Source organism: Amblyomma americanum, chromosome 1, assembly GCF_052857255.1.
Source record: "Amblyomma americanum isolate KBUSLIRL-KWMA chromosome 1, ASM5285725v1, whole genome shotgun sequence".
Classification (NCBI taxonomy): domain Eukaryota; kingdom Metazoa; phylum Arthropoda; class Arachnida; order Ixodida; family Ixodidae; genus Amblyomma; species Amblyomma americanum.
In genome coordinates, this window is record NC_135497.1 from 28,652,170 (window position 1) to 28,663,579 (window position 11,410).

An 11,410-nucleotide genomic window follows, 5' to 3' on the forward strand; every position below is an offset into this window, starting at 1 on the left:
TTTTTTTCTCATTGGATGGCTCCGCACGCACGTGGTACGAAAACTACGAGTCGTCCCTTACGACATGGGAGCTATTCAAGAGAGAACTATTGAAGGTATTTACCAGTGTCGTGAGGAAAGAAAGAGCCGAACGACTCCTCGAGTCCAGGATCCAGCTTCCGAATGAGCCCGTCCGCAGCTACGTCGAGGAGATGAAGCGCCTATTTCGCCGCACCGATCCCGGGATGACCGAGGAAAAGAAAGTTCAGTTCTTAATGCGCGGCGTAAAAGAACAACTCTTTGGCAGCCTCGTCCGTCAGCCGCCAAAAACGGTCGAGGAATTCATGCAGGAAGCCTGCACGATTGAGAAGACCCTCGACGTCCGAGCTCGGCAGTACAACCGCCCTTCCTCTGCCTATGCAATCCGTTCGGACACGCCGGCCACCACCAGCGACAGCTTGCGGGACGTTATCCGCGAAATCGTCCGAGAGGAGCTACGCCTATTACTGCCATCCTCCCCACAGCCACAAGCATCGACTCTGATGAACGTGGTACGGGAAGAAGTGCAACAGGCACTTGGCACCCCGACGGCCACAGAACCCCAGGCCATGACCTACGCCGCTGCAGTAAGGACTGCTCAGCCCCAACGACAACCCCCACGTCCTCCCCGAGATGAGCCACTTGGTCCACAACGCCGCCTCCCAGCCCCCGCCCGCCCAGCCTATGACCGACCCTCAAGCCCCAGGAAATGCGACGCCTGGAGGACTTCCGACAACCGGCCGTTGTGCTTCCATTGCGGTGAGGCCGGCCATATTCTTCGTCACTGCCCGTACCGACGTATCGGTCTTCGAGGATTTGCCGTTAACGCCCCACGACCACGCTTCGGACAACGTCCGCACGAAATCGACGAGTACCTGCGTCGAGAAGAGTACACGCCGAACCGCTTTTCGCGCTCACCATCGCCGTCAACCTCGCGCTTTGCGTCGCCACGCCGCAGCTACGCAGCCGCGGTACGAGGAAGGTCGCCCAGCCCCCGTAGGGGAAACTAAAGGCAGCAACCTCTGGAGGTGAGGTTGCTCACGAGCTAAACGCCGAAGATCCTCCACCGACCACGCCCCATGAAGACGCTGCACCCGCGACGCCGCATGAAGAACCGACACTCGCTGCACCGACGCCGCACACAATGAGAACCTCGACCACGACGCAAGCTACCTTGAAATCGGCGCCGCCACCCAGAGGAGCTTCGACCACACGCCCAACCCGTGACTCGCATACGCGACGAAGCCGTGACCCGACGCCGAGAGCGACATGCAATGCAAGAGCCAGGACCTCCGACCTAGAAGTGACTATCGACGACCGGAAAGTTACCGCTCTAGTCGACACAGGAGCCGATTACTCGGTGATGAATGGAACATTCGCTGCGCAGCTCAGAAAAGTCACAACGGCTTGGGACGGCCCACAAATTCGCACCGCTGGGGGCCACCTCATTACGCCATCAGGACAATGCACAGCGCGAGTGACTGTCAAAGGACATACCTATCCTGCGACCTTTGTTGTGCTACCGCAATGCTCCCGCGAAGTGATCTTGGGTATGGATTTCCTTAATGAGCATCAGGCGATCATCGACCTGCGATCCAAGCTGATCACGCTTTCGACGGACGAAGCCATCGCTTCGATGAAAACTCGGGAAAATCACGTTGCCCTAAGTGTCCTGGAGGAAGAAGTGAGCGTCCCACCCCGTTCAAGCGTTATCGTGACCGTAGGCGCCACGAAAGCCATAAACACTGAAGCCATCATCGAGGGGAACATGCAGTTGCTACTAGACAGAGGAATCAGCATCGCAAGAGGCATCGCACATTTCCGCAATGGCCAGGCCGAAGTACTGCTGACTAACTTCAGCGAAGAATACCGGCATATTAACAGAGGAACGACGATTGCTTTCTACGACGAAATATCTGACGTACGAGATTCCTTCGCCCTCTCCGACCCCTCCGCAGAAGATCCGCCTGACCAAGAGAACTCGCCCACTTTCGACATCAACCCAGACCTGCACCGGAACAGACAAGACCAGATCCGCAATCTGCTTCAAAGCTACAGTGAGTGCTTTTCGACATCGCCGAAGGTGCGGCAGACGCCAATTGCCAAGCATCGCATTATAACGGATCAACACGTCCGACCTCTCCGTCAAAGCCCCTACCGTGTGTCTCCGCGAGAACGACAAGCCATCCGGGACCAAGTCGAAGAAATGCTTCGCGACGACGTCATCCAGCCTTCAAACAGCCCATGGGCGGCACCGGTTGTTCTAGTGAGAAAGAAAGACGGCGCACTTCGATTCTGCGTGGATTACCGCCGCTTGAACAACATAACAAAGAAGGACGTCTACCCCCTCCCCCGCATCGACGACACACTGGACCGCCTCTGCAACGCCAAATATTTCTCATCGATGGACCTCAAGAGCGGCTACTGGCAAATTGAGGTCGACGAAAGAGATCGCGAGAAGACAGCATTCATAACTCCGGATGGGCTGTTTGAGTTCAAGGTGATGCCATTTGGTCTCTGTTCCGCACCAGCGACGTTTCAGCGAGTAATGGATACAGTGCTGGCAGGCCTGAAGTGGCAGATTTGTCTGGTATATTTAGATGACGTCGTTGTCTTCGCCTCGAGCTTTGAAGAGCACCTCAAAAGACTTCGAACAGTACTAGACGCAATCAAGTCGTCTGGCCTACCCTTGAAAGCAGAGAAATGCCACTTTGCCTACGAAGAGCTGCTGTTTCTAGGCCACATCGTTAGCAAGGAAGGAGTACGCCCAGACCCGCAGAAAACTGCCGCTATTGAACAGTTTCAACCGCCGGCCGATAAGAAAGCAGTGCGCAGATTTCTCGGACTATGCGCATATTACCGACGATTTGTGAAAAACTTTTCGCGCATCGCCGAGCCCCTGACCCAACTGACGAAGGCAGACGTGCCGTTTAAATGGGAAGCGCCGCAAGCAGAAGCCTTCAAGGAACTTCAGCGTCGTTTACAGTCCCCACCGATCCTTGCGCATTTTGATGAAAACGCCGATACTGAAGTTCATACCGACGCAAGCAGCGTGGGACTAGGCGCCGTTCTCGTTCAAAAAAGTGACGGGCTGGAGAAGGTCATCGCATACGCTAGCCGTTCCCTTTCCAAGGCCGAGGCTAACTATTCGACCACTGAGAAGGAGTGCCTTGCCATCATCTGGGCTACGTCGAAATTCCGCCCCTACCTCTACGGACGGCCGTTCAAGGTGGTCAGCGACCACCACGCGCTCTGCTGGCTTGCCAATTTGAAGGATCCCTCTGGCCGACTCGCTCGATGGAGTCTGCGTCTCCAGGAGTTTGACGTCACCGTCGTTTACAAGTCCGGACGCAAGCACACTGACGCCGATTGCCTCTCACGAGCCCCTGTAGATGCACCGCCGCTGGACGGCGATGAGGACGCCTTCCTGGGACCCATCAGCGCAAGCTCTTTTGCTCAGCAGCAACGCTCGGACCCCAACCTAAAGGGCCTCATCGAGTACCTGGAAGGCTAGGTTTCTTCACCCCCCGCTTCATTCAAGCGAGGACTGTCTTCTTTCTGTGTGCAGAATGAGGTCCTTGTGAAGAAGAACTTTACAGCGAACAAAACAGCCTACCTCCTTGTTGTACCCACTTGTCTCCGCGAAGAAGTTCTACAGGCTTCACACGACGAGCCGACAGCTGGACATCTCGGGTTTACTCGCACCCTCCGCCGCATTCAAGACAAGTATTACTGGCCCCGACTGTCTGCCGATGTCGCACACTATGTGAAAACATGCCGAGATTGTCAGCGACGAAAGACTCCTCCCACACGACCAGCAGGATTTCTGAACCCCATTGAACCTCCCTCAAGACCCTTTCAGCAGATTGGCATGGACTTGCTTGGCCCTTTTCCAACGTCAACATCTGGAAATAAGTGGATCATCATAGCGACCGACTACCTGACCCGCTACGCCGAGGCGAAAGCCCTACCGAACGGAACAGCAGCAGAAGTGGCCAAATTTTTTGTGGAGTGCATTCTTCTTCGACACGGCGCCCCCGATGTGCTCATCACGGACAGAGGAACAGCATTTACGGCGGAACTCACGCAAGCCATCCTGCGCTACAGCCAAACCAGCCACCGGAGGACAACTGCATACCATCCGCAGACCAACGGACTGACCGAGCGCCTGAACAAAACCATCGCCGATATGCTCGCTATGTATGTCGATGCCGAGCATAAAACCTGGGATGTCATCCTGCCTTACGTCGTCTTCGCCTACAACACCGCAGTGCAGGAGACCACCCAGATGACGCCTTTTAGGCTCGTCCATGGCAGGGACGCCACGACCACGCTAGACGCCATGCTGCCCAACGTTACAGAAGAATAGAACGTCGACGTTGCCGCCTACCTTCAACGCGCAGAAGAGCTCGAAGGCTTGCCCGATTACGGATCAAAGATCAGCAGCGGTCCGACGCCAGACGCTACAACCTACGAAGACGCAACGCGGAATACAAGCCAGGAGACCAAGTCTGGGTGTGGACGCCCATTCGCCGCCGTGGATTGAGTGAAAAGCTTTTGCGCCGCTATTTCGGCCCGTACAAGGTTCTTCGTCGGCTGGGTGAACTGGATTATGAAGTCATCCCTGACGCAATGACTGCATCACAGCGACGCCGCGTACGACCAGAAGTTGTCCATGTAGTCCGTCTGAAGCCGTATTATGCGCGCTAAAGGCCGCTGCATTTCCATGCTCTATTTTCGCAAGATCCGTTTTTTTTCCCTTACTAGTCGCATTATTTGTTTTAATGCATCGGGTCGATGCTTCTTTGAGAGGGGAGTAATGCCGCGAATATTTGCAGTGTTTATTCGTTTTTCAAATCTGCCGCGACACCACCTTATCACTTTGTTTGCGACGCAAGACGCGACTAGATTTATCTCGATTGATCGCAGCCAGGCAAAGCTGACTCTACGTTGTTCCGGAATGTTCTAGTAACTTTGCGCCCTTTATCTCGAATGTTCGCTATCAGCTTTAAATTGAGCACGGCCGACAGCGGCGGGCATTCTGTTCGACGACCGCCGAGCACGCTTGTCGCTTCGCCGCCGCCGAGTGATTCAGTCCATTTTGGGTGCAAGTCAGCCCAATAAACAGTTCTTTTAGAAGATCCTTTCGTCCGTATTCATCGCTGCTTCGACTGCCGTCACCACTACGTGACAATATATGTATACAGTAAAAGCTCTAATTCGAACTTCATGGGACCGGGAAAAATGTTAGAATTATCCGATGTTCGAATTATCGAATGGCCTCGAAAAAACTGACAATAGCCATTTGCATTGCCGTACCTGTACGGTATTTACTGACGTAACGATCCACTCGCATAATGAACCCACCCACCGCCGATTTTTGCCTAAGAATTTAAAATAAAAAAGCGTCATTCCTTAATGCTTCCCTCCGTTTCGCACCGTCACGGTCCACAACGCATTACTTGGCAGTGCGCCAAGATGCTGCGCACCGACCTTTTGACCCTAGCTCTATCATGGGGGGTGGGGAGAGAACTTGGCAGAGTGCCAGCGCTTCTCCGGTTGCGCAAGCCTCGTTTTCACTATGTTCGCCTTATCGTGCCATGGGCGATTGGGGCGGACGCCGTCTACTGCCACTCAGTCATTGGAAGGCGCGATAGCAGCCAGCCTTTTGCAGCGGACGATGCTAAAAGCCGGCGTCATGATAGCGGCTGACCGCGTGGTTCCGTTGGCGACTGATATGGGTGGAAGGATGGACGACACTCGCAAAGGGGAAAAAAGTTTTTCGCACGTAAATTTTCCGAATTAACGGGGCTCGAATTAACGAGTATTTACCGTATTTACTCGCGCAATGGACCCACTTTTTCCAGAAAAGTTGACATCAGTTGGGGGGGGGGGGGGGGGGGGCTCATTACGTGGGAAAAAGTTTCCAGCAAATATTTTTGGAAGGGTCGAGATTTCATATATCTCCGTCCGTCCTTCCGTCATCAATAAACGCACGCGGTCAGACGCGTTCGTGCCGCTAGTCTTTAGCATCGTTCAGTTCGACGTGCTGTACACCGGCCATGAAGGTCAGGCGCCCGTTTCTTACTGCGAGGTTAAAAACAGGACAGTGACGAGTGTAGTCGAGCGTTTGACGGAATCCCGTCTGGCGTGGAGGGAACATAATAGCAGAAAGAGAGGAGCACTCGCCAAAAAAGAAAAAGGGGAAAACAAAGACGTTTCGGGGCCCGTACGGGTCCCTTGTTCACAATGGCAGCGGATGGGCGAAGGTGGTTACTTAAGTACGGTGCAGGTGACGTAATGAGCATGCGTAGATCTCGGGAAGATTACCCCTCGTTCGGTTGGTGTCGTTTGGATGTGAAGTGATTCTAGAAGTAAACGGGACGATAAATACTTCTCCGTCGCGATGACTGAGGCGTTGTTCCAATCGATGGCATGGGATGCAACTTGATAGTGTTCAGCCAAGGCATTTTCTTTCGTGCGGCCTTTGGCGACGTCATTTTGATGTTGTTTTAAGCGCCTGATAAAATTGCCTGATTCGCCGATGTATGCAGCTTTGCAGTCCTTGCAGGGGATCTTGTACACCACTCCGGGGAATCTGTTTCTTTCAACCCGGTCTTTAACTCTGACAAGTTTTTGCTTCAGCTTACTTCGTGGCACGTGGGCGATATGGACATTGTAGTCCTTGAAGACCCTGGCTAAGGCCTCGCTCATTCCTGGAGCGTAGGGGATGCTTGCTCGCTTGATTTTCTTGGTGGCCGTTGTTTCCGCGTTTCGACGTGAACAGCGGCGTTCTGCAGTGATTATCATATTTTTCGGGTACCCGTTGTTGGCAAGATCCTTCCTCACAATTTTTAGTTCGGATCTGAGTGTCCTCTGGCTTGAACAAAGGCGGAAAGCGCGGCCGAAAAGTGCAGATGCAGAACGCAGAACGAGTGGTTAGGCTGAAGTTTTCCCGCAGCAGCAGTGGATAGGGCGGCATGAGTCCGGCCTATAGACAGATTTAACGTTCCTGGATTTTTTCCTTTGGTGTTTAATCGAGGATCTAGTCTACCCGACACCAGCCACATCAGATAAAAGCAAGTCTGCACCTTCACTGCAGAGGCTATGGTCCACGGAAAATGTGCTGATAAGATGCCAGAGTTGCATTCCGGCATATCGCGATCTGTTCGAACACGCTTTATTATAACGGGCTCTTTTTGAAGTAACGGTAGCTGAAAAAAAATAGCGTTTAAACGCTTTGGCTCATTTCTTCCGTTTCGCCTCCATCGAAACGCGGCCGCCGCGGTCGGGTTCGAACCTGGGTACTCCGGCTCAGTAGCAGAGCACCCGAACCACTGGGGCAGGTTTCCGCATGTCGAGCCTGACCCACATTACTGGTAGGAGTTGCACACTAGGTGCAAAAGCACTGTTAGCCTCCCACCGTGCCAAAACCGACTGTTTGCTTAGAGCATCTTAGAGAGTCACGAAAGGAGAGGCGAATAACTGGCTCCGTGATATATACGGGTATACCTATATAACGCCGTATAGCCGATACGTGAGACAGATACTGCGCCATTTCCTTTCCCCAAAATCCCATTTTCCAATTTTTACTATGCACTAAAAATAGCTTTCGCTATCTGCGGCCTCCGGGTTCGAAACCGACTGCGTTTTTATGGAGGAAAAACGCTAAGGCGCCCGTCTGCTGTGCGATGTCAGTGCACGTTAAAGATCCCCAGGTGGTCGAAATTATTCCGGAACTTAGGGGTTTCCACTGTAAATACTTGTAGCTAGACAGTAGGCCTTTTATATCCTCTTACTAGGTTATGCTGTAAGCCGGCTCTTTTTCCCGATGTTCATGTATTTCGAAGTGATGCCTTCGCACCGCGGTTACCACCAAGTACTAACGATGCCTGCCAAGGCAACCGCGAAAACGTGAAAACGAATAAAAAACTCCGTCAAAAAGAATGTGGATGAGCAAATTACTTGAAACGGATCATCCCTGTAATAGATCATTTTGATCCCTGCTGGAGGGCGACGCTCAGTCCAGTCGAACAAAGGAAAATGACGAACGACTCGCATTTGCTGTAGAAGTTGTGCCGACGAAGCTTGAAGTAGCACCCGAAGCATAAGGACCCAAGGAATATTAGTGGCCATTATTGTGCAGCGGCTTTTGCCGTGCGACCTAATTATAAAACTGAGGACCCATGTCGGTGAAGTTGGGAACGCAGGCCTAATCAGTCAATGCAGCGGAGGCCGAAGCCTCTGAGGGACGGAGACGAGGCTCAATTGGCAAGTGGCGTACGAAAGACCTACTGGTCCGGAGTTCCCGGGTTCGAACCCGACCGCGGCGGCTGCGTTTTTATGGAGGCAAAACGCTAAGGCGCCCCCCGTGTGCTGTGCGATGTCAGTGCACGTTAAAGATCCCCAGGTGTTCGAAATTATTCCGGAGCCCTCCACTGCGGCACATCTTTCTTCCTTTATTCTTTCACTCCCTCTTTTATCCCTTCCCTTACGGCGCGCACTTACAAAAATGAAGTGAATTAAAACTCAAGCAATAAAAAATAAATTTACAGCCGATTTCTCACGTCATTAAAAGTCTATGTTCTTGATCGATATGACCCAAGAGAAAGTTAATTTACCACAACGTAATTGAAACTAAGCAACAAAAATCAAAGTTACAGCCGATTGATTACTGATTATGGAACCAGCCGCAACCACAGCTCAAACGATTCCCATTTCAGCTGAACAGATTTTATTCATGTTATATCAGCTATGGTAGAAGTCAGCGTGTTGAAGTTGGTCGTAGCTGGTGACTTGAAAAATATTGCTCTTGAAGTCTCTTGGCAATGTAGAATTCAACGTATAACAGAAATGAATGAATGAAAAACTTTATTGGTTCCTTTAGGAAGTAGTAGCGGTAGAGGACGAAGTCTTCGTCTTGAAGCTTGGGTCCTCCTTGGCCGTGGGTGGGCCCCTAGTCCAGGGCTCCACTGAGTCGGGCCACCTCGCTTGCGTGTGCTATGAGGGCCCTCTGGACCCCTATCTCGCAGCTGGTGAGCCGGCTCTCCCATTGCTCCGCACTTGGTGTTTTGTGTTTGTGGTATGCTTGATTTCTTCCGCACGCCCATGTGACATGATATAGTGTTGGTTTTGCTCCGCACCACGGACAGTTGGCGCTATACTGTGTGGGGAACATCTTGTTTAATATGTATAAGTTTGGGAAGGAGCCTGTTTGCAGTCTTCGCCATCCTGTGGCTTCCTCCTTGGATAATGCTTTATGTGGTGGGGGTATTGGAATCTTAGCCCTTAATATAGGTTTAATTCCGAATAGCTGTCCCGGCAATTAATCTGGGGCCCCTCCGGTGTTAATGACGTTCCTGCTCGGCTGGTCATTCCTCGAGCTAGGTTGTCTGCCCCTTCGTTGCCCCTGATCCCTGAGTGACTCGGTATCCAGATTATGTTGTGTATTGGTCGTCCCGCAGGGAGCAGAGCTCTACTGAGGATCTTGAGTGCCGTGCTGCTAATTCTGCCTCTAGTATAGTTCCGGCACGCCTCTTGTGAATCCGTTAAGATGTTAAGGGATCTCCCTGTCCTATACCCTTCATTCGCTGCCAGGGCGACAGCAATCTCCTCTGTTTCCGTTATGTTAGATACTTCGGCTGTGAAGCTTGTGATGTGTTCTCCGTGGTGATTTACAACTACTGCTACCGCGCTATTTTTGTGTGTTTGGGGGTGTAGGGAGGCATCAGTGTAGACTGTGTTGTCCCGATGCCCCATGTTCCTCTCATAAAATTCTGCCCTAACCTGTCTCCTGTTAGCATGGAGGTTTGGATCCATGTTTCGGGGGATAGGTTATATGCATAGCTTCTTTCTTAGCGGGTCTGGTATTGCGGCCCTGCTATTTTGTGGCTTTTCTATTTCCCGACCTAGCTTTGTCAGGAGCGCCCTTCCAGTCGTTGTGTTGCTAAGTCTTCGTATTAGTGCCTTGAGCTGGCATTCTCTTAATTCTTCGAAGGTGTTGCTGATTCCGAGTTACATGAGCTTGTCGTTGGATGTATTTCTTGGGAGATGAAGAGCTGTTTTGTATGCCTTCCGGAGTATTGTCTCCGCTTGCGCCTTCTCTGCTTTGATAGTCACTGGTATGGTAATGGATATGTTACCCGGCTGACCACTAGGCTGTTGACTAGCCTGAGTGTGTCCTCATCCTTCATGCCATACCTCTTGTGCGCTACTCTGCTGACCATCCGGCCTACTTGTCCTGCCGCTTTGCTTAACAGGCTGAGTGTATGACTGCACTTCCGGCTTCCTTGCAGCCACATGCCGAGGATTCTGATCATCTTTTGTTCCGGGATGTTCTGGCCCTCTAGTTTTATTTCGAGTGGAGCATCCGTAGGGTGCCTACCCACTCTGAGGAGCTCAGATTTTTCCGTGGAGCATTTAAGTCCTCTTTGTTTTGTGTATTCTTCAATGCAGGTGGCAGCCTCTTGTAGCGCCTCCTGCTTCTCCCCCAGTGAGCCTTGGGTGGTCCAGATGGTGATATCGTCTTCGTACATTGCATGACTAATCCCCTGGACTTGGCTGAGTTTCTTGGCGAGGTTGACCATCGCTATGTTAAAGAGTATTGGCGAGATTACTGAGTCTTGCGGAGTGCCCTTGCATGGCGTTTGAAAGGTGTCACTCCGCAGGTCTCCTAGGCCTACCGTCGCTGTTATGTCCGTGAGAAAGCTTCTAACGTAGTCATGGACCTTCTTCCCGCAGTTGGTGGTGTTAAGTCCTTCTATAATGGCGGCATGGAATACATTGTCAAAGGCCCCTTTAATATCGATGGCCATGACAACGTTCTCCCCGTTCTTTGGCATTGTTTCGAGTACCTCTTCTTTTAGTTGTAGCAAGATGTCTTGGGTTGATAAATTTGCCCTGAATCCGAACATGGTGTTGGGGTACCATTCTCCATCTTCTAGATGCGTTTGTATTCGTCGGGTAACTATTCTCTCGTACAGCTTGCCTAGGCATGATGTTAGAGAGATTGGTCTGAGGTTTTCAATTTGGAGTTTCTTGCCGGGCTTGGGGATCATGACGACTACGGCGTGTTTCCACTCCGCTGGGACCGTCCCTTCTTCCCATTGTTTGTTTAGGTATAGGGTGAGTTGGCTGATTGCTTCGTCGCTTAAATTTCGGATTAACAAGTTATGAATCTTGTCCGCCCCTGTTGCCGTATTTTTCGTTGTTGCCCTTATGGCCTCGACGACCTCTTCTCTTGTGATGGGTCTGTCCGTGGTTGGGTTTTCTTCGCCCTGGTAGTCGCCTTGGTAGCCGTCTACCTGGTCCTTCCCGTAGCATTTATCTCGTACTGCCTGGAGCAGCTGTTCTTCTGTACCTTCGTACTGATGAATTAGCCTTTGGATGGATT